The sequence below is a fragment of the Chiloscyllium punctatum genome, chromosome 16 (genome assembly GCF_047496795.1).
Source record: "Chiloscyllium punctatum isolate Juve2018m chromosome 16, sChiPun1.3, whole genome shotgun sequence".
Lineage (NCBI taxonomy): Eukaryota > Metazoa > Chordata > Chondrichthyes > Orectolobiformes > Hemiscylliidae > Chiloscyllium > Chiloscyllium punctatum.
In genome coordinates, this window is record NC_092754.1 from 8643813 (window position 1) to 8671647 (window position 27835).

Sequence of the window (27835 nt, forward strand, 5' to 3'; positions counted from 1 at the left end):
CTCACATTGACTAGGGATGAGCAATAAATGCCAACGGTGCCCACATCCCAAGAGTGAATAAATTTTCTTTTTTCCATTTTTGTCTTCCCTTTCTATTGAGCGTTACTGCACATCTTGTTCTTATTGTGCTAATATTCCCAGACCAGGATGGGCAGCACAGTGGCAATGGGTGGCACAGTGGTTAGCCCTGCTGCCTCACAGCGCCAGAGACCCGGGTTCAATTCCTGCCTCAGGCGACTGACCGTGTAGAGTTTGCACATTCTCCCTGTATCTGCATGGGTTTCCTCTGGGTGCTCCGGTTTCCTCCCACAGTCCAAAAATGTACAGGTTAGGTAAATTGACAATGCTAAATTGCCTGTAGTGTTAGGGGCAGGGGTAAATGTAGGGGAATGGGTCTGAGTGGGTTGCGCCTCTGCGGGTCAGTGTGGACTTGTTGGGCCGAAGGGCCTGTTTCCACACTGTAAGTAATCTAAAATACAAAAATCTAAAAAATATCTAGGAGGGAAGATAGGCAATATTAACACAGATGTTTCAATATTTCAACTATAGCCAGCTGATACAAAGTTTCCAAGATGCCAGCATTCCTTATCGGAGCAGCAAGAGTGGGCTACTCAACACCACCACCCCCCCAGTTTAGCCCATCATTCGATGAAATCATAGCTGATCTATGACCTAATACCATATATTGGCCTTTCCACCTCCAAACGGACCCCACCACCAGGGATATATTTCCCTCCCCTCCCCTATCAGCGTTCCGAAAAGACCACTCTCTCTGTGGCTCCCTCGTCAGGTCCACACCCCCCACCAACCCAACCTCCACTCCCGGCACCTTCCCCTGCAACCACAAGAAATGCAAAACTTGCGCCCACACCTCCCCCCTTACTTCCCTCCAAGGCCCCAAGGGATCCTTCCATATCCGCCACAAATTCACCTGCACCTCCACACACATCATCTATTGCATCTGCTGCACCCGATGTGGCCTCCTCTATATTGGGGAGACAGGCCGCCTACTTGCGGAACGTTTCAGAGAACACCTCTGGGACACCCGGACCAACCAACCCAACCACCCCGTGGCTCAACACTTCAACTCCCCCTCCCGCTCCACCATAGACATGCAGGTCCTTGGACTCCTCCATCGCCAGACCATAGCAACACGATGGTTGGAGGAAGAGGGCCTCATCTTCTGCCTAGGAATCCTCCAACCACAAGGGATGAACTCAGATTTCTCCAGTTTCCTCATTTCCCCTCCCCCCACCTTGTCTCAGTCAAATCCCTCGAACTCAGCACCGCCTTCCTAACCTGCAATCTTCTTCCTGACCTCTCCGCCCCCACCCCACTCCGGCCTATCACCCTCACCTTGACCTCCTTCCACCTATCGCATTTCCAACGCCCCTCCCCCAAGTCCCTCCTCCCTACCTTTTATCTTAGCCTGCTGGACACACTTTCCTCATTCCTGAAGAAGGGCTTATGCCCGAAACGTCGATTCTCCTGTTCCTTGTATGCTGCCTGACCTGCTGCGCTTTTCCAGCAACACATTTTCAGCTCTGATCTCCAGCATCTGCAGTCCTCACTTTCTCCTCTTTGCTCCACAAGTCTACCTCAGTTCTCAGTTGTAAGTTGCCTCCGCTTTAAAATGAACAATTGATCTAGCCTTAATTGCTGTTTGGAAACAGAGTGCAACATTGCTACAAACCTTTGTGTGAACAAGTGTCACATAATTTCACTCCTGATAAGTCTGACTCTAATTTTCTTGATTTGGAGATGCCGGTGTTGGACTGGGCTGTACAAAGTTAAAAATCACACAACACCAGTTTATAGTCCAACGGGTTTAATTGGAAGCACGCTAGCTTTCGGAAGCTAATTAAACCTGTTGGACTATAACCTGGCGTTGTGTGATTTTTAACTCTAATTTTCTTGACTATACCCATAATCCCTGACTAGCAGTAAATATTTTTGTCCATCCATCCTGACTGTACCTTTTATTTGGTCACTTCTAATTTTCTTTCCTTCCCTCACTAATGCTACTATTTTACAAGGATTTCCTAATGTTTCAGCATCCCTTTCTGAGGGTACTATCACTTGCCTCAGTAATGTGGCTGATATAATCGTGTCACTGTGTCCAACAGAACCATCTCAGATGCTGCAGATGGATTCACTGCCACCAGTCCTTGTTGTTGGTTTTAATCTGAGTCACTGATGTTGTGTGGGAAATGATACCAAGACAAAGTCTTTGGTAGATGATTGGCTCACCCTGGATTAACAGCTCTGATTTATTACGTAGTCCATATTACCTCGTTGCATAACACAGAAGATACATAATGTTCTCTTGTGAGAGTGCAGATTCATCTTATGGGTAAGTACATATTACTGTTAGCTACATGGACTTAGCATTAGATGATCAACAACTAAACAGTGGTCTTGATAACTGATCTTGCAACAGATTCACTCCTCTCCTGACAGTCCTTTTTATTCCTGGTGGGAGGAGCTTTCCTCATTATGCCAGGCAGCCTCCACGATGAAGAGCTGATGCCCGAAACATAGACTCTCCTGCTCCTCAGATGCAGCCTGACCTGCTGTGCTTTTCCAGCACCACATTTTTGACTTTGACCTCCAGCATCTTCAGTCCTCACTTTCTCCTCATCTGATTAGGTCAGTTAAACCTTTTAAGCACTGTCCGTCTGTATAACAGGGGCCTCAAGTGTCTTACCCAGTGAGCTATTGAGTGAGCTTACACTATTTGACTGTGGAAGATGTCACAACCAAACTTGTGCAGTGTTTGTGCATCTCCGGCCTTGTGAATGTGTTTTCCATTGGCAGTGCCTTCTAAAGGTAGATTGAAAACCCACTGTACGGCATTTCGTAACCAGCTGAAAATAACTAGAAGCAATCTTGGGCTGCTCTTCACCAGCTCCTGAGATGTAATATAATCCAAAGACAAGTATTTTGTTTAGATTTCACCTTTCATGTAGCATGTGTCCCAAGGCCCTAATGTATGTAATTCAGATTCGAGAAGAACTAAGAGACAGATCAAAGATACAATTGGCCAAATAGATTTACTCTTCCTAGGAGCAGTGAGATGTAGCAAGGTCAGAGATCAATGTGTGAGGGTTAAATGGTTGAGGGTACTGTCTCTAATAGAGCAGAAAATGAAGGCAAATGTACTATATATTGTTATCAGATGGGCAGGAATGTGGGGTGTAGATAAGTTCAGAAGCAGCTGGGAGTGAAGACAAGGATGAAAAATTTGATGTGAGTGTGCTGAGCAATGGCACCCTAATGGATATCAGTGAACATAATATTGATAGACGAGTGCGACAATCATGGATAAAGATGGCGAAGGTCCATATGAGTTGGGAGTGGACATTGGGTCGATCTTAAGAGGTTGTACTCCTCACTCCTCTTACCATTCAGCAACTTGCATTTGCTGGTGTTGGGTGAAGACACAATTGTTTCATTTTACTGACTTTCTCTCCAAAACCCTTCACCTTGACACACATCCTGACTTGGAACAATACCGCCATTCCTTCACTATAGTTGGGTCAAAATCCTGAGATTGCTTCATAACACTGGCACATGGGCATGAGCAAGTCATTTGGGCTTAGCTGGCAACACTAGAGTCCCATGAAAGAATTTTTAAAAATCAAGTCTTCTAAAGCTTTCTTAGAAGTAACCTCTTCAACAGCCTCTCTGGTCAAATCCATTTCCTCTCTTGATTTGGAGGTGCCAGTGTTGGACTGGGGTGTACAAATCACACAACACCAGGTTATAGTCCAATAGGTTTATGTGGAAGCCCTAGCTTTTGCTGTTGCTTCATCAGGTGGTTGTGGAGTATAAGATCGTAGGACACAGAATTTATAGCAAAAGTTTACAGTGTGATATAATTTAAATTATATATTGAAAAAGACTGGATTTTTTGTTAAGTTTCTCATCTTTTAGAATGGGCATGTTGGTTTCAGTTCTTTCATATGTAAATTTCAGAACTTTCTTAAAGTTACTTTCTCAACTGAACTTTAACAACAGGTGCCGCGTTGGCCCAGATAGTGCATTGAGGGTGTGAGATGCCCTGTATACGGCTGACTGTGCTCCAATGTTCAGACTGATTATAATCTAAAAAAGGGATTTACAGAATCTTACACGGATTCATGGAGTTTTTGAGCAAAATAAAATGTAATTCTGCAGTACAAATTCATCCTACAAACTTATATGTATATGTGTGTGTGCATGGGTGGGTGGGTATGAGTGTCTGTGAGGGAGTGTGTGAGTGTGAATGCAAAGGAATATAAATCTGTGAGAGGGTGTGTGTGTGTGTACGCATGAGAGAGAGCTTGTGTATGAGGGAGGGCTTGTGTATGAGAGAGGGTCTGCGTGAGTGTATGGGTCTGTACGAGTTGTGTGTGTGTAGTGCAGTGGGGTCACCTGAAGTGTGACATGAACCCAAGGTCCTGGATGAGGCCATCCCCATGTGTACTGAACTTGGCTATCAGCCTCTGCTCGGCCACTCTGTGTTGTTGCCTGTCCTGAAGTTCGTCTTGGAGGATCATCCTCATTGATAATGTGTTGAAGCTTGTAAAGAACTCCTGGGAAGTACTGGAGAATGAAGGCTACCCTCTCGGTTGCAGCACGTGTCTGTCTCCTGAGGACGTCATTACGGTTCCTAGCTGTGGCACGTTGGAACTGGGGGTCGATGAGTTGAGCATCATACCCCATTCTTATGAGGGTATACTTGAGTTCTTCCAAGTGCCGGTCACATTCTTCCTCATCTGAACAGATCCTGTGTATGCGTAGGGCTTATCCGTAGGGGATGGCTGTGTTAATATGTTTCGGGTGGAAGCTGGAGAAGTGTAGCAATGTGAGGTTATCTGTGGGTTTGCGATAGAGTGAGGTGCTGGGGTGCCCATCCTTGATAGAGATGCGTGTGTCTAAGAATGAGACAGATATTAGTGAGTAGTCCATGGTGAGTTTGATGGTGGGATAAAACTCATTGATATCACTGTGTAGTTTTGTCAGTGCCTCCTTGCCATGGGTCCAGAGGAAGAAAATGTTGGCAGTGTACCTGGTGTATAATGTTGGTTGGAGGTCCTGTGTAGAGAAGAAGTCTTGTTCGAACCTGTGCATGAAAATGTTGGCATATTGGGGGGCAAATTTGGTCCCCATGGCTGTTCCATGTGTTTGAATGAAGAACTGGTTGTCAAAGGTGAAGATGTTGTGATTGAGGATAAAGCTGATGAGTTGTAGGATAGTGCTTGGAGATCGGCAGTTGTTGGTGTTGAGTACTGAGGCAGTTGCCGCGATGCCATCATTGTAGGGGATGCTGGTGTGGAGTGTGGAAACGTCCATTGTGACAAGGAATGTTCCCGGTTCGACTGGTCCGTGGGTGCTGAGTTTCTGTAAGAAATCCGTAGTATTAAGACAGAAGCTGGAGGTCCCCTGTACAATGGGTTTCAAGATGCCAGAGACATTCTCACACGAGGTCCCATTGCCTGAAACGATGGGACGTCCTGGTGTGTTGGCTTGGTGTACCCTTGGAAGGCAGTAGAAGTCTCCTACACAAGAAGTACACAGGATGAGGGCGCGTAGGGAACTCTGAAGGACTGGATCCAAAGTCCTGATCGATGTGTTTAGTTCACAGGTGTGCTCTTTGGTCGGATTCGCTTGTAGTTGCCTGTAGTGTTCCTGGTTGTTCAGTTGCTGGTACACTTCCTTGCAGTAATCTTTCTATTTAGAATGACGATGGTTCCTTCTTTATCTGCTGGTTTGATGACAATGTTGTGATTGGTTTTGAGAGCATGGATGGCACTGCGTTGTAATCAGGTGATGTTCTGTTCTACCTGGTGGGTGCAGTGATGAATCTGGCATTTATATATTTCCTGACGGTTTGATCATACATGTCAAGCCCAGTGCAGCAGCCCTCCTTTGGTCGCTCCTTTATCGATCCCTGTGATGGCTGTTTCAGTTCCTCGGTAGGCTCATTGGGCTCACTCTGGCATCTTGACAGAATTCCCAGAATCTCATTCATCTGATGAAGTCCTCCGTGTCTGTTGCAAGACCCATGGGGTCCATTTTGGTGGTGGGGCAGAAATTGAGACCTCTGCTAAGAACTTCAATCTCTACCGGTTGAAGGGTGTGGTCCGATAAGTTGATATCGACTTCCCTATGGTGATAACGTTTTCCAGTGCGGTGCCAGGGCGGGCTTGGCTACTGCTGGTGGTGATGCCAAGTTTCTCTGGTTTCTTGTTCTTGGTGTGCATGTACATGGTATAGTTTTGTTGCCGTGTCTGTTTGGCAATGCCCTGTAACTGTACTGCTGTATCCTGAGTGCAGGCTGAGGGTGTGGAATCCATCTTAATTTCAAGGTTGTGGTGCCTGCTGTAGAGTTGGGGCACAAAATGAACGAGGAGTTTGTGACAAGTGCGTTGGCAAAGTGTCTCCGCATAGTCTGTGTTTCCTCTCTTGTCTCTCTTGATTCTGAGTCCGATCAGAGAGTGTTTTGGACTTCTGCATCCAGTATAGACATGGCAAAGGTACTAGGTTGAGTGGCTTTTCTATATTTATCCTAAATATTGATCTATCAAAGTCTATAAGCAATAGGAACAGGGAATAGGCTGTTTGGCCCCTTGAGTCTACTCCGCCTTTCAGTAGGATCATGGCTGTTCTGATATTCCTCCTTCCCCATAACCCTTGATTCCCTGGCTGATCAAGAATCTACCTATTTCAGCCTCTTGAGAAAATGAGAACTTAAATTATTCAGGGGAAGCACAAAATGAAGAAATGACAAAAGTAGGAGCAAAATAATGAGTAATTATGGAATTTCATAAGATCTGAGGAAGTCTCTATCTCTTCAGCATTGGCACTGAGGGTTTCCTCAGGGAAAGTGATAGATAATATGAGAGAGGGCAGCTGACTGGCACAGCTCAGTGCCATACTGTTATCATATCTCTTATTCTGTGCATGGGGAAAGTTGGATGGCATCAGCATTTTTTCTCGAGAGCTACCAGGTGGAGAGAAAATACCCCCTCCAGGGAGAGGAAAGGAGAATGAAAGGTGCTGTCTCTCCTTTATTCTGGCTGGGAATGGAATGGCATTTGGCAGAGCAAGTGTTGGAAGCAAGCCCATTAAAGGATCTGCTGGGTGGAGACACTGGAAAGGAGAAAACAAAAGTCAAAATAAATTGCATGGGTTCTCTTTAATTTCTCATTTTCTCCTTGAAAACAAAAAAAAAGACTTGCATTTATATTATCTTTTGTCGACCACTTTATGTTGAAAATGTAACAACATAGGCAAAAATTCAGGTGTGGGCTGATAAGTGACAGATAATATTTGTGTGTTGTAAGTGCCAAGCAATGGCAATCTCCAACAAGAGCGAATCTAACCATCTCACCAACATATTCAATATGCAGCATTACCATCACTGAATCCCTCAATATCGACATTCTGGGATTGCCATTAACTAGAAACTGAACTGGACTGGCATTTACAAATACTGTGGCTACAAGAACAAGTCAGAGGCTGGGAATGCAGCAATTGTGACTTACCTCCTGACACCCCAGAGCCTGTCCACCATCTAGGGGCATAATTCGGGAGTGTGATAAAATACACCCCATTTGCATAGACTCCCTGCTAAAATACACACCAACCAGTCTTTGTACAATATTAGTGTTCTTTTGTTGTCACTGGGTCAAAGTTCTGGACCTCTGTTCCTAACAGCATTGTGGGTATAACTATAGTACTGTAAAGTGACTGTGCTGTTTCAAGAAGTCAGCTCACCAATATCTCTCAAGGGCAGGCAATGATGGGAATAAATGTCGCTGATGGTAATGCCCACATCCCATGAAAGAAACATTTTTAGAAAGCAAGCAAATTATAGACAAATAACAATGAGATAATAATCATGCCTTCTGTTTTTGGATGTTGGTGCAGAATAAATTTCAAGTATATCACTGGGAAGACTTTGCTGTTCTTTGAAAGATAAAAAGAATCTTTTTAAAATGTTCGGGGTAAAAAGACAGGGTAGATGCAGATAAAAAGAATCTTTTTAAAATGTTAGGAGGTAAAAGTCAGGGTAGATCAGGTAAACTATTTCTGCTGGATGGGAGTTTGGGATGAGAGGCACAGTCCAAAATCAGAGGCAGTCTTTACAAGAGTGAAATCAAGAAACCATTCCACAAGAAAGGACTGGTAGAAGTTTGGAACTCTCTTCTGCTGATGGCAGTTAGTGCCAGATTAATTATTTATTTTAAATCTGAGATTGATAAATCTTCATAATCCAAAGATATCAAGAGAAATGGGAAAGCAGGCAGCACCTTAACAACTCATCTGCACACATTAGTGTTGTGAACGGTCATCTTAAAGCATGAACTTTAAATAGTCTATTAACTTTAGGTTATAGCTGGTCAACTTTTATTGCATGTTACACTGTATTAAGGGCAGTTTTCACAGGTTGCCCTGTCCTGATTACATGTACGAGAGCAGAGAGATGGTTTCCATTAGTTCAACAAGAAAGAAATGTTGCATTCTGGAAACCAATCTAAAGTTTTGAGGCAGGATCTTTTTGGCAGGATTTCAACCCGGGAATTGTGCTTGGAACTTAAATAAACTGGTAAATTAATAGTATTTGTGTTACAACTGAGTCAGCAATAAAGATTAATCAAATAGATGTTTATGTTGCAAACAACAGAATAAATACTCAGTTTACAGGTTTAAAAACAAATCCCACTGTGACATTCGGTGTTCGTAGTGCATGTGCAAAGGAACATAACAAATGTCAGTATGGCTTGCGGGGTTGAGGGGAATAATTAAAACCAATTGATTGAACATCTGATCACCTCGTCCCTTTTATGAAAAGGGTGCAGTAATGACATTAGATGGACACTGATACTGAGAGCAATCTGTACTCTCTGTAATTGACATCAATAGCATGTGTTTAATGTGTTGTTGATAACACTGCCCGCATATCTCTCATGTCCCTTGTCGCTCTTTGATTATATTTTCTGTGAAGGTGCATTTGGCTGGGTTACTCCTGCATGTATTAGTGCTGGGGTCAGTCAGATAGACAGGAGAAGCCACTGTTTCTTACCTGCCAAAAGTGCTTTTCTCTCTGTCACCCCCTTTTTTTGTTCTTTAACTGTTCCACTTTTCTTTTTCTGTTCCCCTTTGACTAACTCCATCTTCCTGCATTTTCTCATCCCTTCTCTGTTACTCCCTCTTCAACCCCTCCTCTGACTCTTTCATATCCTCCTTCTGCCTTCCCTGCCTCCATCTTCTTCCCTCCTCCTTACCCACTATTCCCCTTCTCCCTGTTCTTCTCCCTACCTACCCTCTCCCTGTCCTTCCCCCCCCCCTCCACTCCTTCTTCTCCCTTCCCCTCTCCCTGTCCTTCTCCCACCCATCTCACCTCTCCATCCCTTCACCTTGTCCTTCTCGCTCATTTCCCTGTCCTCACCCTTCCTCCCCCTCTCCCCAATCTTTAAATTGGATGCATTTGAGAGAGGGTTCACTGGTATGGTCCCTGGTAAGGAGGGATTATCATACGAGCAAAAGCTAAACATGTTAGGACTCTATGCACTGGAGTGTCAAAACAGTGAGAGGTGATGTCACTGAAACACATAGGGACTTAACAGGGAGAATGGTGAGAGGATGTTACCCCTCCAGGGGGAGTCTAACACCAGACGGCATAGTGTCAGAATAAAGGGGCGCCAATTTAAGATTACGATAAGGAGGAATTCCTTCTCTCAGAAGGTTGTGATTTTTTTTGCCAGAAAAGAGCTGCAGGGACAGAGTTCTTTTGTACATTTAAGGCTGAGGCAGATAGATTCTTGATCAGAATGGAATCAAGGGTGAAGGGGAAAACACAGGCAAGTGAATGTGAGGAATAGAGGAGGGTCTGAATGGTTTATTTCTGTTCCTGTTCCTAATTTTTATGGTCTCCCTCCCTATACTTCTGGACCCGCATGCTCCCTGTCCCTTTTCCTCACCCTGTTCTTCTCCTCCACTCCTCCCCTCCCTGTTCTCTCGTCTCCCCCATCCTCTACCCCAATGTCCTTTTTCCCATCCTCTCTCTGCCCCCCTCCTATCCTCACCCACACCTCGTGTCCCTCCTCCCAATCCTCTCTCCCCTCCCAGTCCTCTCTCTTTCCCCATGCTCTCTTCTTTTCCACTCCTCTCCCTATCTTCTCCTCCCCATCCCCTCCTATTCCTCTCCCCATCCCTTTTCCTCCCTCCATCTCCTCCCTGCCCACCCTCCCCCTCCCACTCTTCCCTCCCTCGTTACCTCCTCTCCCCCTTCTCTCTCCTCTCCCCTTCCTTCTCTCCTCTCCCCTTCCTTCTCTCCCCCTTTCTCTCCTTTCCCTTCCCTCCCCTCCCCTTCTCTTGTTCCCCCCTCCTCTTTCCCCTTCCTATCCTCCCCTCCCTTTCTCCACTCCCCTCCCTATCCTTTCCCTCCTCCGCCTCGCCTCTCTCCCTCGTTATCCTTGCTTCCCCCCTCCTTTTTCACCTCCCCTCCCTCTTTTCTCTCTCTTCCCCCTCGCTTTATCCTCTCCCCTCCCTCTGTCCTTATACTCTTGCTCCCTCCCTCTATCTCTCCTCTCTCCCTCCCGATTCTCCCCCACTCTCCCTCCCTATCCTCCACAACCCTATCCTCTCTCCCCTCTTTTTCTCTTCTCCCTCCCATCTATCTCTCCCACTCCTGTCCCTCTACCTCTCTCTCCCCTTTCTCTCTCTCCTCCTTCTCTCCATTGCCCTCTCTCCCTATCCTCTACCCCCATCTCTCCCCCCCTCCATCTCTCTCCCCCTCCCTCCCTCTCTTTCCCCCTCACCCCTCCCTCCCTCTCCCCACCCCACCTCTGTCTCCCCCACCCTCCCTCTCTCCCCCTCCCCTCTATATCTCTCCCCTTCCCCTCTCTCCCTCTCCTGCTCCCACCCCTCATCTCTCTCTCCCGCTCCCCCTCCCTCCAACTTTCTCTCCCTTATCTCTCTCCCCCACCCCCCACCTCTCTCTCCCACCCCCACTTCTCTCTGCCTCCCCTCTTCACCTTCCCTCTCCCCTACCTTTCTCTTCCCATCCCCCCTCTCTGTCCAAATCTCTCTTCCCCTCCTTCTCCCATACACTCACTCTCTCCCCTCCTCCTTCCCTCCCCCCATCCCTCTCCCCTATGTCTCTCCTGCTCCACTCTATCTCCCCCTTCCTCCCTCTCCCCCTCTCTCTCCCCTCCCTCTATTTCTCTCCCCCTCTATCGCTCTACCCCTCCCTATCTCTTTTCCCTCCTCTGTTAATCTCTCTCCCCCTCCCTATCGCCCCATTTCTCTCCCCTCTCCCTCTCGCCCTGCCTCTACCTCTCTCTCCCCTCCCTCTCTCATCCCTTCCCTCTCTCATCCCTTCCCTCTATCTCTCTCTCTGCCTCCCTCTATCTCCCCTCCCTCTCCGCTTCCCTCTCTCTCCCCTTCCTTCTTTATCTACCCTCCCCCTCTCTGTCCTCCCTCCCTCATGCTGTTCTCTCCAGGCGGTCACCCTCCCCCGCGATCCTGCTGCCCACCTCTCCCTATTTCCCTCCCCCTCCCTCTCCCTGTTTCCCTTCCCCTCCCTGTATCCCTCCCTCTCCATTTCCCTCCCCCTCCCTGTTTCCCTCCTCCTCCCCCTCCCTCTCCATGATTCCGTCCCTCTTTCCCTCCATTTCCCTCCCTCTCCGTTTCCCTCCTCCTCCCTCTCTCATTCCCTCCCTCCCGTTTCCCTCCCCCTCCGTTTCCCCCCTCCTCCCTCTCTCATTCCCTCCCTCCCGTTTCCCTCCGTTTCTCTCCTTCTCCCTGCATTTTCCGTTCCTTGTTTCCCTCCCTCTCCCTCCCTGTTTCCCTCCCTCTCCCTGTTTCCCTCCCCCTCTCCCTGTTTCCCTCCCTCTCTCCCTGTTTCCCTCCCTCTCCCTGTTTCCCTCCCCCTCTCCCTGTTTCCCTCCCCCTCTCCCTGTTTCCCTCTCCATTTCTCCCCTCTCCCTGTTTCCCTCCCCCTCTCAGTTTCCCCTCCCTGTTTTCCTCCCTCTCCCTCCCCCTCTCTGTTTCCCTCCCTGTTTCTCTCCATCTCCCTGCATTTTCCGTTCCTTCTTTCCCTCCCTCTCCCTGTTTCCCTCTCCGTTTCTCCCCTCTCCCTGTTTCCCCCCTCTCTGTTTCCCTCCCCCTCTCCGTTTCCCCTCCCTGTTTCCCTCCCTCTCCCTCCCCCTCTCTGTTTCCCTCCCTCTCCCTCCCCCTCTGTTTCCCTCCCTCTCCCCCTCTCTGTTTCCTTCTCCCTGTTCCCCTCCCTCTCCCTCTCTGTTTCCCTCTCCTTGTTTCCCTCCCCCTATTTCCCTCCCTCTCCCTGTTTCCCTCCTCCTCCGTTTCTCCCCCTTCTCCCTGTTTCCCTCCCCCCTCTCCCTCCGTTTCCCTCCCTCCCTCTCCCTGTTTCCCTCCCCCTCCCTGTTCCCCCCCTTCTCCGTTTCCTTCTCTCTGTTTCCCTCCCCCTCTCCATTCCCTTTTCCCTGTTTCCCTCCCTCCCTCTCCCTGCTTCCCCCCCCTCCCTGTTTCCCCCCCCTCCCTGTTTCCCTCCCCCTTTTCCCCGTTTCCCTCCCCCCTTCTCCCTCCCCCCTTCTCCCTGTTTCTCTCCCCCCTCTCCCTGTCTCTCTCTCTCTCTCTGTTTCCCTCCCCCTCCCTGTTTTCCCCCCCCCTCTGTGCCGGAGTCGCACCCAGTCTGCAGCGGTACCGCCCACGGCCTGTGTCTGGCTGCGGGCTCTGACAGCGGGCTGTGTGGATGAGTCAGTCCTTCACTGAGCCGGATTCCCCCCCGGGGGGAGTTAGTGCGGGGGCTGCGGCCTCACAAACATTCTTCCAGCAACAAAAAAAACATTTCGCTCTGCGCCTCGTCTTGCACTTTTCCCTCCCCCTAACCTCAAAAAGAATCAGAATCATTGCAAACCTTAAAAAAAAATCATTACAAATTCACTGCAATCTCTACTTTGTTGTATCGTTTAACCCTGCATTTAGGTAGCACCTAATCATTGTTTTTAACCTCGTTGATTTTAACCCTACTGCGAATCCTCTTGCAAGGATGCCTGCCTTGAAGAAGTTTTCCTCCTCTCTCTACAAGAGCTTTATTCCTGATGAAGGGCTTTTGCCCGAAACGTCGATTTTGCTGTTCCTCGGATGCTGCCTGAACTGCTGTGCTCTTCCAGCACCACTAATCCTAATCTCGCAGCCTAACCAAACATTAGAGAGTTGCCTCTATCCAGAATCATGCAGATTGTTCCAAAGTTTAGTCCACTTTGTAAAATGCTACAAAAATAGTTCTGTGTTTGTGTGCTAATAGAAATATATAACCCCCGTAAAATATACCCTTCCCCGCCAAAAAAAACTTTTCTGTACCACTGTTCAATGCAACATGGTGAACTGTTTGCATTTCAGCAGCGTGTGTGTGTATTTATAGCTAATGAAAAATAAGAAGCCAATTCTCTCGTTCTGAGTTTCACGGTAAGGTTGTAAATTTTCCCTGTGTACAGTTTCATGTGGTGAAGTGTTGCCGGAAGGCTTGTCCAGTCGTGCGTCATTCAGACTCTGGGGGCGGCTGGGTCCTTGTGAGACTTTCCACTGAAATGGAAATTACTTCAGTCTCGGCCTCCCCATCTCTAACCCCCGTCCCCAGCCTGGAGTTGCCTACCACAGTAACAGCACCTCACACCAACGCAGTGTCTGTAAATAATAAAAATCTGATGGAACATCTCTTTCAAAGTTAACGATTTGAACTTTGTGTTTAGTTTGTTTTTGAACTTCGATTTTAATGCCTTTGAGAGAGAGATACAGAAAAATAATTTACCACACGCTCCCCCCCCCCCCCCATGACTTGTGTTGAGCTCTGCACGTTGTCAGTGAGACTTCATTCATCTGTCAGGAGGGTATTCAACTATGAGAACCCCACCCAGTAGTGCCTCACTTATTTTCCAGCTGAAATCAGTGGATAACACTCAGAGAGCAGAGAGCCACAGTTGATCCCCTCCCGAGTCTGGCAGTGCCAAGCCCAGTTGTAGCACGTCTACTCCCTCTCTGGCTCAACTCAGCCAACTTGGCATCAGCTGGGACTTGGACCTTGCAGATCGTCAGTTGCACTAACTGTTCAGTTATGGGCTTGTTATTCTTTCTTAAAGAGGTGCCAACCTAATAGGGGGAAAAGGCTTATTTTAAGTCTCAGGATCTTTTATGTCGTGTCATTTTTGTTATTCTTAAATACAACTCTCCCAGTAGGAGACAGTGACGTCTGCAGATGTTGGAGATCAGAGTTGAGAGTGTGTTGCTGGAAAAGCACAGCAGGTCAGGCAGCATCTGAGGAGCAGGAGAATTGACATTTCGGGCAAAAGCCTTGAAATTCCTGATGAAGGGCTTTTGCCCAAAACGTCGGTTTTCCTGCTCCTCGGATGCTGCCTGACCTGCTGTGCTTTTCCAGCACCACACTCTCAACTGCAACTCGTCCAGTGTCCACTCTTCAGAAAGTGTTAGAATAAAGGGATGCTAATTTAAGATTGAGCTGAGGAGGAATTTCTTCTCTCCGAGGGTTATGAGTCTTGGAACACCTTGTCACGGAGAATTGTTTATGGAGCAGTCCTTGGGTGGATTTAAGCCAGAAGTCATGACACCAGATTATAGTCCAACAGGTTTATTTGAAATCACAGTTTGAATTTTCGCCTGGCAAAGGGGCTGGCCTCTGAAAGCTTGTGATTTCAAATAAACCTGTTGGTCTATAATCTGGTGTTGTGTGACCTGAGACTTCATCCACCCCAGTCCAACATCAGCACCTCCACGCCGTGTATATTTAAGCTGAGGTAGAAAGATTCCTGATCACTCCAATGATGTGCATGTTAGGTGGATTGGTCATGCTGAATTAGTCTTAGAGTTGTACAGCACAGGAACAGACCCTTCAGTCCAACTCATCCATGCCGACCAGATATCCTAACCTAGTCAAGTCCCATTTGCCAGCATTTGGTCCATATCCCTCTAAACCCTTCCTATTCATGTACCCAGATACCTTTTAAATGTTGTAATTGTATGCTCATTCCATGCACGCACCATCCTCTATGTGAAAAAGTTGCCCTTTAGATCCCTTTTGGATTGCACATAATGTTCGTGGATGTGCAGGTTAGGGGGAATTAACCATGGGAAATGTAGGATTATAGGGATAGGGTAGGGATGTGCCTGGGTAGGATGCTCTTCAGAGGGTCAGTGTGGATTTGACGGGCTGAACAGCCTGTTTACTCAGGCATTCTATGATTCTGTGTAAGGGAATCAAGCGTTATGGAGAAAAGACAAGAAGGTAGAAGTGATGAGCATCATAGAGCCATACACACTACAACAGACCCTTCGGTCCAACTCGTCCATGCCAACCAGGTTTCCCTATAAACCTTTTCTATTCATGTACCTGTCCAAATGTCTTTTAAATGTTGTATCTGCATCTGCCACTTTCTCTGGCAGTTTGCTCTGTACAAGTACTGTCGGATCAGCCATGATCCTATTGAATGGTGGAGCATCCTTGATGGGCTGAATGGCCTACTCCAATTCCTATTTCTTCCGGAGTTATGATCTTAATTACATCATTAGCTGGAAAGCCTTCAAGGACCTCACGAAAAGCGCTATATAAATGCAAGTTTTGTTTTCATCCTGGTATTCTTCAAGTCTAAACTGGAGACACATGAATAGGAAAGCTGAGGTAGAAAGAAAATTACAGAAACTTACAGAAAGAAAATAAAGAAATATGTGCAAAAGTGGAGTTTTAGTATCCTTTTCATAATCCCTATCTTGTTGTTTAAACGCAATTCTATGCCATCACATTGGAGAGAGATTTGTACAACTTGTGAATAATGAGAGAATATATCAGCTATTGACAGCACAGTAGGTCAGGTTAGCATTTGGGGTGAGACAAGCAAACGTTTCAGCTTAGTAACCTTTTGTGAAACTAATTGTCTCGGCCTCTTCTTGCTCCAAGGAACCTGTTTCTTCCTGATGTCTGAGGTTGATTGGACTCCTTCCTCAGGAGACTGGTATAAAAGGGCCTTTGGGAGGTTCTGTCACAATGGTTGGCTCCAAGACTGCACATGGTACAGTTTCAGCGTGGCATCAAGCTGGATTTACAAATCAGATCTACAAAACCCAGTCACTGGGTTCTCCCATTCACATCTGAAACTTGGCATTGCATAAACAATGTTACTTTATAAGGTAATAAAATTGATGCTCTTGTATGCCCCTCAAATATTGAAACTGTGCAAGCCATGAGTTACTTTAAATGTGATGTGGAGATTGTATTGTATTGTTTTCTGTGCACGAACAGTGCAATTGGAGGTCAGTAATACATGGGATGCAACCTTCCAATATTTCTGCCAGGGGTTATGTCCACGAGGTAATTGTACCTTTGACCGATATCACAAAGTAACCACAACATTATTTTGTGACACATTTGCTCACACCTTTAAAGTGATTGTGCTTTAAAAATTGTAGCTTGGTGAGTGAAGATGCAGGATTTCGAGTCATACAGCATGGACACAGACCCTCCAGTACAACCAGTCCATGCCGAACATAATCCCAAACTAAACTAGTCCCACCTGCCTGCTCCTGGGTCATATCCCTCCAACGCTTTCCTATTCATGTGTCTCCAGCCATTTTATTTCTTTTGGTATTTCTTGGCAGATGAAGATTTTGTAAAGGTTGTTCTCAGAATTTCCTGGCTTGCTGGTATTGCTCACACCTATGTGGGACCAGCAGAGTGTCCCACTGCAGGTCATAGAGTCATAGAGATGTACAGCATGGAAACAGACCAGATATCCCAACCCAATGTAGTCCCACTTGCCAGCACCCGGCCCATATGTATGGATGAAGGTGTAGTTGCTCCTGGGTACAGCTGGTTCCATCCTTCCTCTCCATTTCTCCTTTCTACTTGTTCTTCGCTCAGTCTGAAAGATGTCTGCCAGTCCTGAGATAGAATCTCCAGGTGTCACAATCTGGTGATGAAGCTCACACAAGGCAGGACTACTTCAGGAATCCTTGAAATTTTTGTGTGGGCTCCCTCTGTTCGGTTTACCAATGGTCAGGTCTCCATAAAACCTGGGCAGGCATCAGTCCTCCAAATAGGCAGCATGACCCACCCAGTGGGCTGACTCTGCAGGAGAGCAGAAGGAGGTCCTTTGAGCCTGTTCCTCCATTTGATATCATCATGCTGATCCTCTACCTCAATCCATATTCCCACTTCATCTCCAAACCCCTTAACGTCTTTAAATTTTCAAAAATATGTCATGGTCTTTAAAATCTGAAAAGAAATTCAAGCTTTTTCTTGAATACAGTCAGTGAACCATCCTCCATTATCTTGTGTCGTAGAGAATTCTACAAGGTGACCACCTACTGAGTGAAGACATGCTTACTTATCTCCGTCCTAAATGGCTCGATCCAGAACTTGAGACTGTGTCCCCTATTCTAGACTCCCCAACCACCTACTCTGTCCAGCACTGTTCGGATTTTATGTTTCAAACAAATCCTCTGTCATCTTTCTAAACTCTCCTAAATAAAGGCCCAGTCAAACCAATCTCTATTCATTGAATGGTCATGCCTTTCCCAGTATTAGTCTAGTGAACCTTTGCTGCAATCCCTCTATGGGAAGTATGTCTTAGGTAGGGAGACCAAAAGGGACACAATACTTCAGGGTACGGTCTCACCAAGGCTCAGTATAACTGTAGTAAGACATCCCTACTTCTGAACTTAAATCCTCTTGTAATGAAGGCCATTATGCCATTTGCTTTTCGAGCTGGATGCACCTGCCTGTTTGCTTTCATTGACTGCCTAAGAAGCTGGGCAGTGGGCTTTGACATGACAGAGTTTAGCTTGGCTACTGATCCGTGACTCTGGGACATGCCTTGGAATTCCCTGCGGTAGGTGAATTCAGTCACGGTCTGCCATCCATCAATGACCTAGGATACTTTATCATAGACCACTGGCCGTCCATAAAATGGCGAAGGGTTTGCCCATTGCAGAAGGTCAATATGTGTGTATTTGTTTTTAACAGTCTACCTTATGGAGCAGGCAGAAGGCTAAATGGTATACTGCAAAACTGATTTATAAGCTGTAGAATCTATTTTCCATTGTCTCTTTATGGTTAAGAAATTTAATTTTGATTTTTAATTAGTATTTTCTCTCTCTCCTCTCTCTTTCTTTTCATTCACCCATAACCCCATCTGATTGCAGATATTGAATACCATATTCACAGAATCATATAGGAGACCTTCAGGCCTTTGTACATGTCCTGGCATTTTGAAAGAGCTCTCCAATTAGTTTTTCCCCTTCCTTCCCCGTAGCCTTGCTGCCCTCCTCCTTATAGGTCAGATCAAATTCACTTTTCAAAGTTACTACCGAATCTGCATCCTTGAAGGCTGCTTGTTCCAGATCACAAAATCTGGAAGTCATGTGACCTTCACTTACAAATACTGGCCGGTATGGAGGGTTAAAAACTGTTCAGCTGCCAGTTCAGAGGTTGTATGCAGTGCTCAGTGTTGGCCTGGTTCGTAAACCAGGAATGCTCCCATCTTTCCCATAGGACTGATCCACAGTCTATGCTAATCTTGACTGCTTAGGCACACTGCAAGCACTTGGCCTTACGTGCTCACAAAGGTTAAGAAAAGGAAGCATTGGCCAGGGTTCACCTGATAATATAAGCCAGGAGGTAGTGGGTATCTGGAACTCACTTCCAGCAAGGGTCATAGAGATGTGAACTATCACAACATCGAAGAGGCATTTCGATAAACATTTTAAATGGCACAGCATTCAAGGCTATGGACCAAGTGCTGGGAATGAGTTTAGAGTTCTGAGGGAGAGTCACTAGACCTGCAGCATTAACTCTGATTTCTGTCCACAGATGCTGCCAGACCTGCTGAGCTTTTCTACCAACTTCTGTTTTTGTTTCTGATTTACAGCATCTGCAGTTCCTTCAGTTTTTGTATAGGATTAGAATAGATTGATGTTTGATGTCGAGAGTGCATCTGATGGGCCATTCTGCGCTGCAATACTCTCTGACTCTGCAACCTTTAAAATGATAGAATTATCAAACAAAGTTTGTCATGAGTCATGTGAGGAGAAAGTTGAACAAAGCTTGATCAAATGGGTTGGTTTTAAGCAGCATATTAAAGAAGTAGGGAATGGTGGGGAAGTTTAGGGGTCTATTCTAAAGCTTTAGGGGCTAAAAAGCTGCTCTCTAGGTGTACTGGTTGCGAGAAAGTGGACTTCGTGTTGTTTAACCCCCCCCCCCCCTGCTGAGACTTCCTGTTAAGAATATTTTTATGTGGCACCAAAGGGCTTATTTGTAGTACAGTATAGACTTGATGGGCCAAAGGGCCTCTTCTGAATTGTATCATTCTACTTGCAATTACTAAACCTCTGAAAGTGTATACTCACATAAACTAACACCCGTGGGAGCAGAGTTTGTTGATGGAAGTGTGACCATGCTGTGTGAATATTGATGTACAAATTACTCCTTTATACACCTTTGAGCTGTTCCACCGTCGTGATGGTTGGCAGTTGTATCTTTTAAGATGGCACCTTGAATCACAAATGCTGTTTCCTGAAAATGTTTTGTTACTTCTGCCAGTGGGAAATGGTTGCTGTGGGTCCCGCAGGAGTGAGTGTTATTTGGGCATCACAGGTTGCCAATGGCAGTGATGGAGTGTGGTGCCGGAGCTTAGTCCCCTTAACGTTGGAACCGGAATATATTTTCCTCAGAGATCCTTGTTAATTAAGTGGTGGAGAATGCTTCCTCTCCCTTGATAATTATGGAGCTATCATTTAACATGTAGATGTTCCCCAGTGGTACAATGGAGGGACATGGCCTATTCCCAGGGTGAGTATTTGTCTTCCTTGTTTATCTCCTTACTTGTGCACTCCTGTCACTGACAGCATGTGTGAAGTGAAATAGCTGACCTCAACTAATGTCCACCCATATCAGACTTGTAGCTCAGATCAATTGCACTGCTTCCACTGTCACTGCAATGAAGATCAATGAAATCAGCAGAGACCAAAGGGCAGAGAACAGTTCGCCTGAATAGTTTGGTCTCTGAATTGATACGAGCCATGTCTTGAAGTTCCTTTATGAGTCAGCGTGGTTTTTTTTTATTCCCCACCCCCGGCTCCGATTCTTCTCCCAAGCATTTGATTAGATCACACCCAGAGAATGTGTACCCTCCTTGTTTGTGTCCCTCCCACACACAGCATGGTTCAGCAGCTCAGTTCTGTAAAGTCTGTTAGGTGTGTAGTAAAACTGGTGAAATATTTATAACCACATCCCCCTCGCTGAGCTCCACGGATTATGCTGGGTGCATTGCAAGCCAAATGTCCTCCCACACGAATGCTTTTAGGGGCTTCCTTTGGATCAGCTCATTTCCCTTGACTTCTGGCCTTTCTCAGCTAAGTTTTCCTTGGACCCAATTAGCAAGTTATATATCCAAGGGATTACTTATTTATTTCCAGTCACATTTGGCGATGTTCCATTGTAATGTTGAAATACAGTGTTCTGGCAAGGACACAAATCCTGCCTGTGCCCTGTCTTGCTTGAAGGTGGTTTGAAAACTCTAAAATTGAACTGCTGCACAAGCTGTTGGAAAATTTTAATTAAAGAGTGTACACTTGTGTGACTCACTCCTATCGCATCATTCTTACTCATGGCCAGTCCAGTGGGAATTAAGATGGGTCAAAATCTGATGCAGGCGTCTCAGGGTCATATTTTAAGTATGGGTAACAAATAAGTTCAGATCCCCTAAAGTACAAGACGGATACATTTTCGTTCCCTTTATCCTTCCATGGGATGTGTGTACAAACAGTATTTTTTGCTCCTCCCTAAATATTTGACTGAGTAGTTCACTACCATCGTTTCAGAGGACATTTAAGAGTCAACCATATTAGATTAGATTCCCTACAGTGTGGAAACAGGCTCTTCAGCCCAACAAGTCCACACCGACCCTCCAAAAAGTAACCTGCCCAGACCCATTTCCCTCTGACTAATGCACCTAGCACTATGGACAATTTAGCATGGCCAATTCACGTGATCTGTACATCTTTGTGACTGTGCGAGGAAACCGGAGCACCCAGAGGAAACCCACGCAGATACAGGGAAAATGTGCAAACTCCACACAGACAGTTACTCAAGGCTGGAATTGAACCTGGTGCTGTGAGGCAGCAGTGCTAACCACTGTGCCGCTGTCTCAAAGTCACATCAAGCAGGTAAGGATCTCACTTTAGGAGCTGATCGGCATGGCATCTGCAAGTATCTCATCCTTTCAGATGCCGTGACATTAGTGCGCCAAGTTGGCAGAGGCTGCCAGTCTGAGTCAAGGAGCTAATGTATTCCGAAGGTTGCCAGGCCTTACGCTGCAGGGAATACAACAGTGAGAAGTTAGGTCTTTTTAATCTTTCTGCCGTGAGTAGGCATTATGGTGAGAGGGGTGTCAAGGGATTGGCCTTGCAGACAGTCTTACCCTTTCCTCATTTCCTACTGTCCTCAAACTAGGGCAAATGGAACCCCCACCCCCTCTCACAGCCAATCTCAGGTCATCCTGGTCTCCACCTTTCTCGCCCACCAGAGAAGCTGGTGATCAGGAGAGGTGGTGAGTTGAGGACTCTTAAGCTGTGCTAAATTGTCCACTTACGTGGCCTTACTTGCTGGAGAGATGAGGAAGTTGCTCACAGACCTTCTCATCTGGTGTTTGACTGCAGAGGTGGTGAGCAGGAGTGAGTTTCTATCCAGGCTGATCTTGCCTAATTATTTCCATTTCCTGGCACCTCCAGGGAGGGGAAGATGCCGTCCTGGGGGTTTCAGTTCCAGATTTCACTAAATGAATTCACATTCCACCATCTGCTGTGGCTTGATTGGAACCCAAGTCACCAGAGTTGGCTGGTTTACCAGCCCAGCAACATTACCAGTGCGGGGAGGTGATGGTGGTACCACCATGGTACTCTCACTGGCCCATTCATCCAGAGCCTCAAACCCAGTTTATGGAGAACATGGGTTCAAGTCCCACCACAGCAGATGGTGAAATTTGAATTCACTAAAACGTGGAATTCAAAGTTAGTCTCATGGTGGCCATGCTGCTAAAAAAAATGTGGTTGAGTAATGCCCTTGAGGGAAAGCAATCTACTATCTTTACCTGGTCTGGCCTATACATGACTCCAAACCTACAGCAATGTGATTGATTCTTAACTGCTCTCTGAGCTGGCCTAGATTCCCCATCAGTGTAAGGCCAACTAGGGGCAGGCAAGAAATATTGGCCTTAACAGTGATATCCACATCCCATGAATGAATAAAGGAAAGTAAGTCATGCTGCTGTCATCCCTGAAAGAGAAAGGCAATCAATCTTTGCAGAGTTAAAAATCACACAACATCAGGTTATAGTCCAACAGGTTTATTTGGAAGCACTAGCTTTCAGAGTGGTGCTCAGAAAGCTAGTGCTTCCAAATAAAACTGTTGGACTATAACCTGGCGTTGTGTGTTTTTTAACCTCTTGTTCATCCCCAGTCCAACACCGGCACCTCTGAGTCAAGGCAACCTTTGCAGAAGTTGTGAGTTCAGACCTCACCACAACAAGTTGTGAAATTGGTTTCAGGAACTTGTGGGCTTCCTCTGGAAGAACGTTAGCATGGGAGAAATCTACAGGATGTCACAGAAAAAAAACAGAGCTGGCTCACTGAGGTCCTTCAGTGAAGGAAGACTGCCAACCTTATCTGGTCCAGCCTAAGCAATATGGTTAACTCTTGTTATAGTGACTCAGCAAGTCACTTAGTTTCAAAAAAGTAATGCGACCACTTTTTCAGGAAAATGTTCGGTACGCTTGCCAACTTCATCCGTGGTTGAGAGCAAGTAAAAGCCCTTCGTCATGATAGAATCCTAAAAGTGCAGAAAGAGGCCAGTCAGCCCTTCTGCACTTACTCTTCAAAGAGCATCCATGTAACCCCCACATTTCTCCTGGCTAATCCACCTAGCCTGCAGATCCCTTGCCACTATGGGACAATTTAACATGGCCAATCCGCCAACTGCATTTCTTTGGACTGTGGGAGAAAACCAGAGCGTCCAAAGGAAACCCACCCAGTCACAAGGGGAATGTGGAAACTCCACACACAGTCACCCCAGGTCCCTGGCGCTGTGAGGCAGCAATGCTAACCACTGAGCCACTGTGTTGCCCACATTTGACCCTGTAAGTGAGCATTGCTAATTGGGTATCATTCGATTCACTTAGGGTTATCTGTTTCCTCCTTTTGACATTTTATGAACTCAATTAATTAAGTCTACCTATCAGAAGAAGACTGGCGGTAGCTACTGGTAGTGTCCAAAAGATAGTTTTGGTCTTGGGAGAATATTTATCTTGATGCCATTAGAGTTGCCATATCACAAGACAGAGAAACCAATGATCTGCTTCATGTTACACTAAGAAGGACATTGATTTCTATTGCTTGCCTTTTTTTCCAGTAAATAGTTTTAAATACATTTTTTAAAATAGGTGGTCTCATATATCAATGCTCACAGTGATTTAGAAGGTATGCAGTTTTACAACACAGATTCCACAAACCCGCAACAATCTACTGCAGAAGCATGAATTAGGGATGTGAATCCTGTGGACTCATTCATACCTTCATCTGAGATGCATTCCAGTGGTGGAATCAGCCAGAGGTCAGGAATGGTCTGATTGCAGCATATTTCAAGGGTGAAGAAAGTCCAATTTGAGATGCTTTTTAAAAAAACTCAGTCACACGATATGGATGTCACTGGCTAGGTCAGCCTTTATTGCCCATCCCTAATTGCCCATTACTTGGGTCTGTGGATTCATAGTTTCATGGTACTATCACTAGGCTATTGTCTCTCCCTTCTGCCCTTTAAGTACATGAAGGGTAATTGATAGAAATGGCAGTCAGTCAGCTTAGCTCTGGACAAACAAGTTAGAGGTTGTGTCTGTAATGCCAGAAGTGTTTCTATAACAGGCCTTCTTTCTCCTTCCTGTAGTTCTGCCTAGATCAAGAGATTCATTCAGTCTTTTTTGTCATCCACAATTTAAATTAGACCATAACACCATAAGACATAGAAGTGGAATTAAGGTCATTCGGCCCATCGAGTCCACTCCGCCATTCAATCGCGGCTGATGGGCATTTCAGTGCCACTTACCCGCACTCTCCCCGTGTCCCTTAATTTCTTGCGAGATCAAGAATTTATCAATCTCTGCCTTGAAGACATTTAGCGTCCCGGCCTCCACTGCACTCCGTGGCAATGAATTCCACAGGCCCACCACTCTCTGCTGAAGAAATGTTTCCTCATTTCCATTCTAAATTGACCTCCTCTAATTCTAAGGCTGTGCCCACGGGTCCTAGTCTCCCGTCTAATGGAAACAAATTCCCAGCGTCCACCCTTTCTAAGCCATGCATTACCTTGTACGTTTCTATTAGATCTCCCATAAACCTTCTAAATTCTAATGAATACAATCCCAGGATCCTCAGCTGATTATCATATGTTAGGCCTACCATTCCAGGGATTATCTGTGAGAAAATTGATTGCTTGGGTCCATCTACCATTTGCCCTGTGATAAGATCTTCACTTTCTCATCTTGTCCCCTGCCCCCTCCATCCCTTTGTCTTTCTGTGCTTCTGCTCCTCCTTTCTCTCAACAACAGCCACAACTTGCATTCACATAGTGTCTAATTTTATGATTCCTACTGATGGTAATACTTGACCGGTCAGAGCGCAGAATAAAACCTGGCTTGACAAATCATGTATTAAATTTTTGCACTTGATTACTATGGGGGTTACTCACCAAAACATAGTCACACAAGGCTGGAGATGTTCTTCAATAATAGAACACATGCTAATTACACAAAGAAATAAATAAAATAAATAAATCTATATGTGTATAGAAGACAGTTAGAAAGATCTTAACGCAAGCATCAGAACAAAGTTCCAATGTGTTTTCCAACACTATCCTTTATGGAGCCTCAGTCGCAGAAAAATATCACTCCTATTTCAGCTTTCTAAATTGTGACTTAACGGATGCTTTCTGGTTTCTCACTCTCGGACAGTTGAGGCCTTTTATTATGATTCCTTTCCAAGTCTGATGGCAGGAATCTTTCACAGTTCTGGTGATTTAATTTTTTCTTCATTCTCAGAAAGTGCAGATTTCAGTCCAAAAACTTTCCTGATTTGGAAGCTTCTCAGATTAGGAATAACTTTTGCTGAGTTGACTCTTGAATTAACTTGATTCTCCTTCAGGGAGAAACAAATCTATCTTCTGAACTGACATCTGGGTTCTTCTAAACTGAAACTTAAATTTTCTGTTCTGAAGTCAAACATTAACTAGTTGCCATAATGTGTTTGCTCTGTCTGCCACAGATCCAATAGAGAGAGGAAAAACATTTTAACCATGACAATTACAGGGGTTCTCCCAGACACTCCAGTACAGTTGCATACTTTACTGGAACCAATGTATTTAAATCACTGTTCCAAATTGACTTTCTGACCCTTTGTTTAAAAAAAAACTTTATAGAATTGGTTCACCTCTATCTGCTTCTGTTTTGAAATCTAAATCTAAAAATATAATTTATGGTTAAAACATTTCATCATGCTACAATATCCCAAGATGCTGAAGGAGCATTAAGGAAAAAAAAAGTCAAATTGCGGACACAGAAGGAAGTATCAGAATAGGGAAGCAAAAGTTTGACCAAAGCTTCCTTTGTTTTAGTGTCTATCCTTAGCTGCCCTTCAGGAGAAAATGGGAGGTTATCTTCCTGTAGCTACTGCAGTCCATGTGGGGAAGGTGCTTCTAGTATTGTGGAATAGTAACGAGGAGTTTAACACAGCAAGGTGAAGATATGGTAAAATATAAAATATGGTTGAAATATGAATAGAAATTCAAGGTGCTATGACCTACAAGTGCCAACAGTTAAAAGGTGTGGCACTGGAAAGGCACAGCTGGTCAGGCGGCATCTGAAGAGCAGGAGAGTTGACGTTTTGAGCATAAGCCCTTCATCAGGAATTTGTCAACTGTGCTAACAGTATTATGGGCAGCAGCAAAGGGCAGTAGGGAGAAAGGTTGTGAATTTAAAATGATTGGTGAGTAGGGAAGATTAAAAAAAATTCAACAGAAAGGGGAGAAGCATGTTGAGGAAAATTAGCACAAACTGGGGTCACAGTGTAGATAGTAAACCCCATGCACACATCAGATACAAGACATATTATGAAAAGATCCAAAAAAGGATTAAAGTGGCAGTGAAAGAGCAAGCTAAGCTTGAGCAGCAATATTTTTAACAAATGTTGCATCTGTGTCCACACCTCCCCCCCCTCACTTCCATCCATAACCCCAAAGGATCTTTCCACATCTGACAGAGATTTTCCTGCATATCCAAACACCTCGTCTACTGTGTTCGTTGCTATCGATGTGGTCTCCTCTACATTGGCAAGACAGGATGCCAACTCGCAGAATGTTTCAGGGAACATCTCTGGGACACACGCACCAAACAACCTTACTGCCTTGTGGCCAACCACATCGATTCCCTCTCCCACTTCCCCAAGGACATGTCAGTCCTGGCCTACCTTCACTGCCAACTCCTAGCCACCTGATGCCTGGAGGAAGAACGCCTCATCTTCCGCCTTGGGACTCTCCAACCACATGGCATCAATGTCAATTTCACGAGTTTCCTCATTTCCTCTCCCCCTACCTTATCCCAGCTCCAACCCTCCAATTCGGCACCACCCTCTTGAACTGTCCTACCTGTCCATTTTCTTTCTCACTATCTGCTCCACCCTCCACTCTGATCTATCACCATCTCCTCATACCTGCATCGACCTATCGCCTTCCAAGCTACCTTCCCCCCAGCCCCACGCGCCTCCTGTTTATCGGTCAGCTCCCTCCCCCCCCCACCCCACCCCCACATTCCTGAGGAAGGACTTATGCCCAAAATGTCAATTCTCCTGCTCCTCAGATGCTGTCTGACCTGCTGTGCTTTTCCAGCACCACACTTTTCAACTCTGACTCTCCAACATCTGCAGTTCTCTCTTTCTCCTAGCCCGTTACCCGTTGTGATCCAACCAATTCATTTAGTTGCAGCTAGATGTGATCTGATAAATGGACTGAGGCTGAAATCTGCCCTTTGAATGCTAGGGATTTGAATACATCTGCAATTTTTGGCAATTTTCAGTAAAGTCCCTCGTTAGCTTTGACTTCTATATTACTATCATGGTAAATAAAGGGACATGCACTTGCTCAGTGGTTAGCGCTGCTGCCTTACAGCACTAGAGACCCAGGTTTGAGCCCAGCTTTTGGTGACTGTCTGTATGGAGTTTGCACAGTCTCCCTGTGACTGCATGGGTTTTGTCTGGGTACTCCGGTTTCTCCCACAGTCCGAAGGTTAGGTGGTTTGGCCATGGTTAATTGCCCCATAGTGTCAGGGGTGGGCAGGTTAACTAGATTAGTTATGGTCGATGTAAGGCTATGGAGGTGGGTCTGGGTGGGATCCTCTTCGGAGAGTCAGTGTGGACTTGATGGGCTGAATGGCTTCCGTTTGCACTGTAGGGAATCATGAACCTAAGTACTGAAATCAGAAAGCCATCTTGCCCATAATACAGCCACCACAGCTGACAACTCTTCTGCAAAATAATGAACTATCTCTTGTGTTTTTCACCTGTCCACACAGGATCGACCTTTTTCAGTTGAGTAGTTTCAGGGCAGCGTTTCATTGACTATTGTTATGCAGCTCTGTTTAAGCTACTGTTCTGCTTCCAATTTGAAGTGAAGAAGGGAAAGAAGATGTGTGAAATACCAAGTTGGTTAATTATTAAT

The 27835-nt window shown here is 45.8% G+C and overlaps 1 protein-coding gene across 12 annotated transcripts in view; it reads left to right on the forward strand.

Moving 5' to 3' along the window:
• The window catches only part of samd11 (sterile alpha motif domain containing 11), a 318649-nt gene that overhangs the window by 45988 nt on the left and 244826 nt on the right, over positions 1-27835 (forward strand). The window lies entirely within an intron of this gene.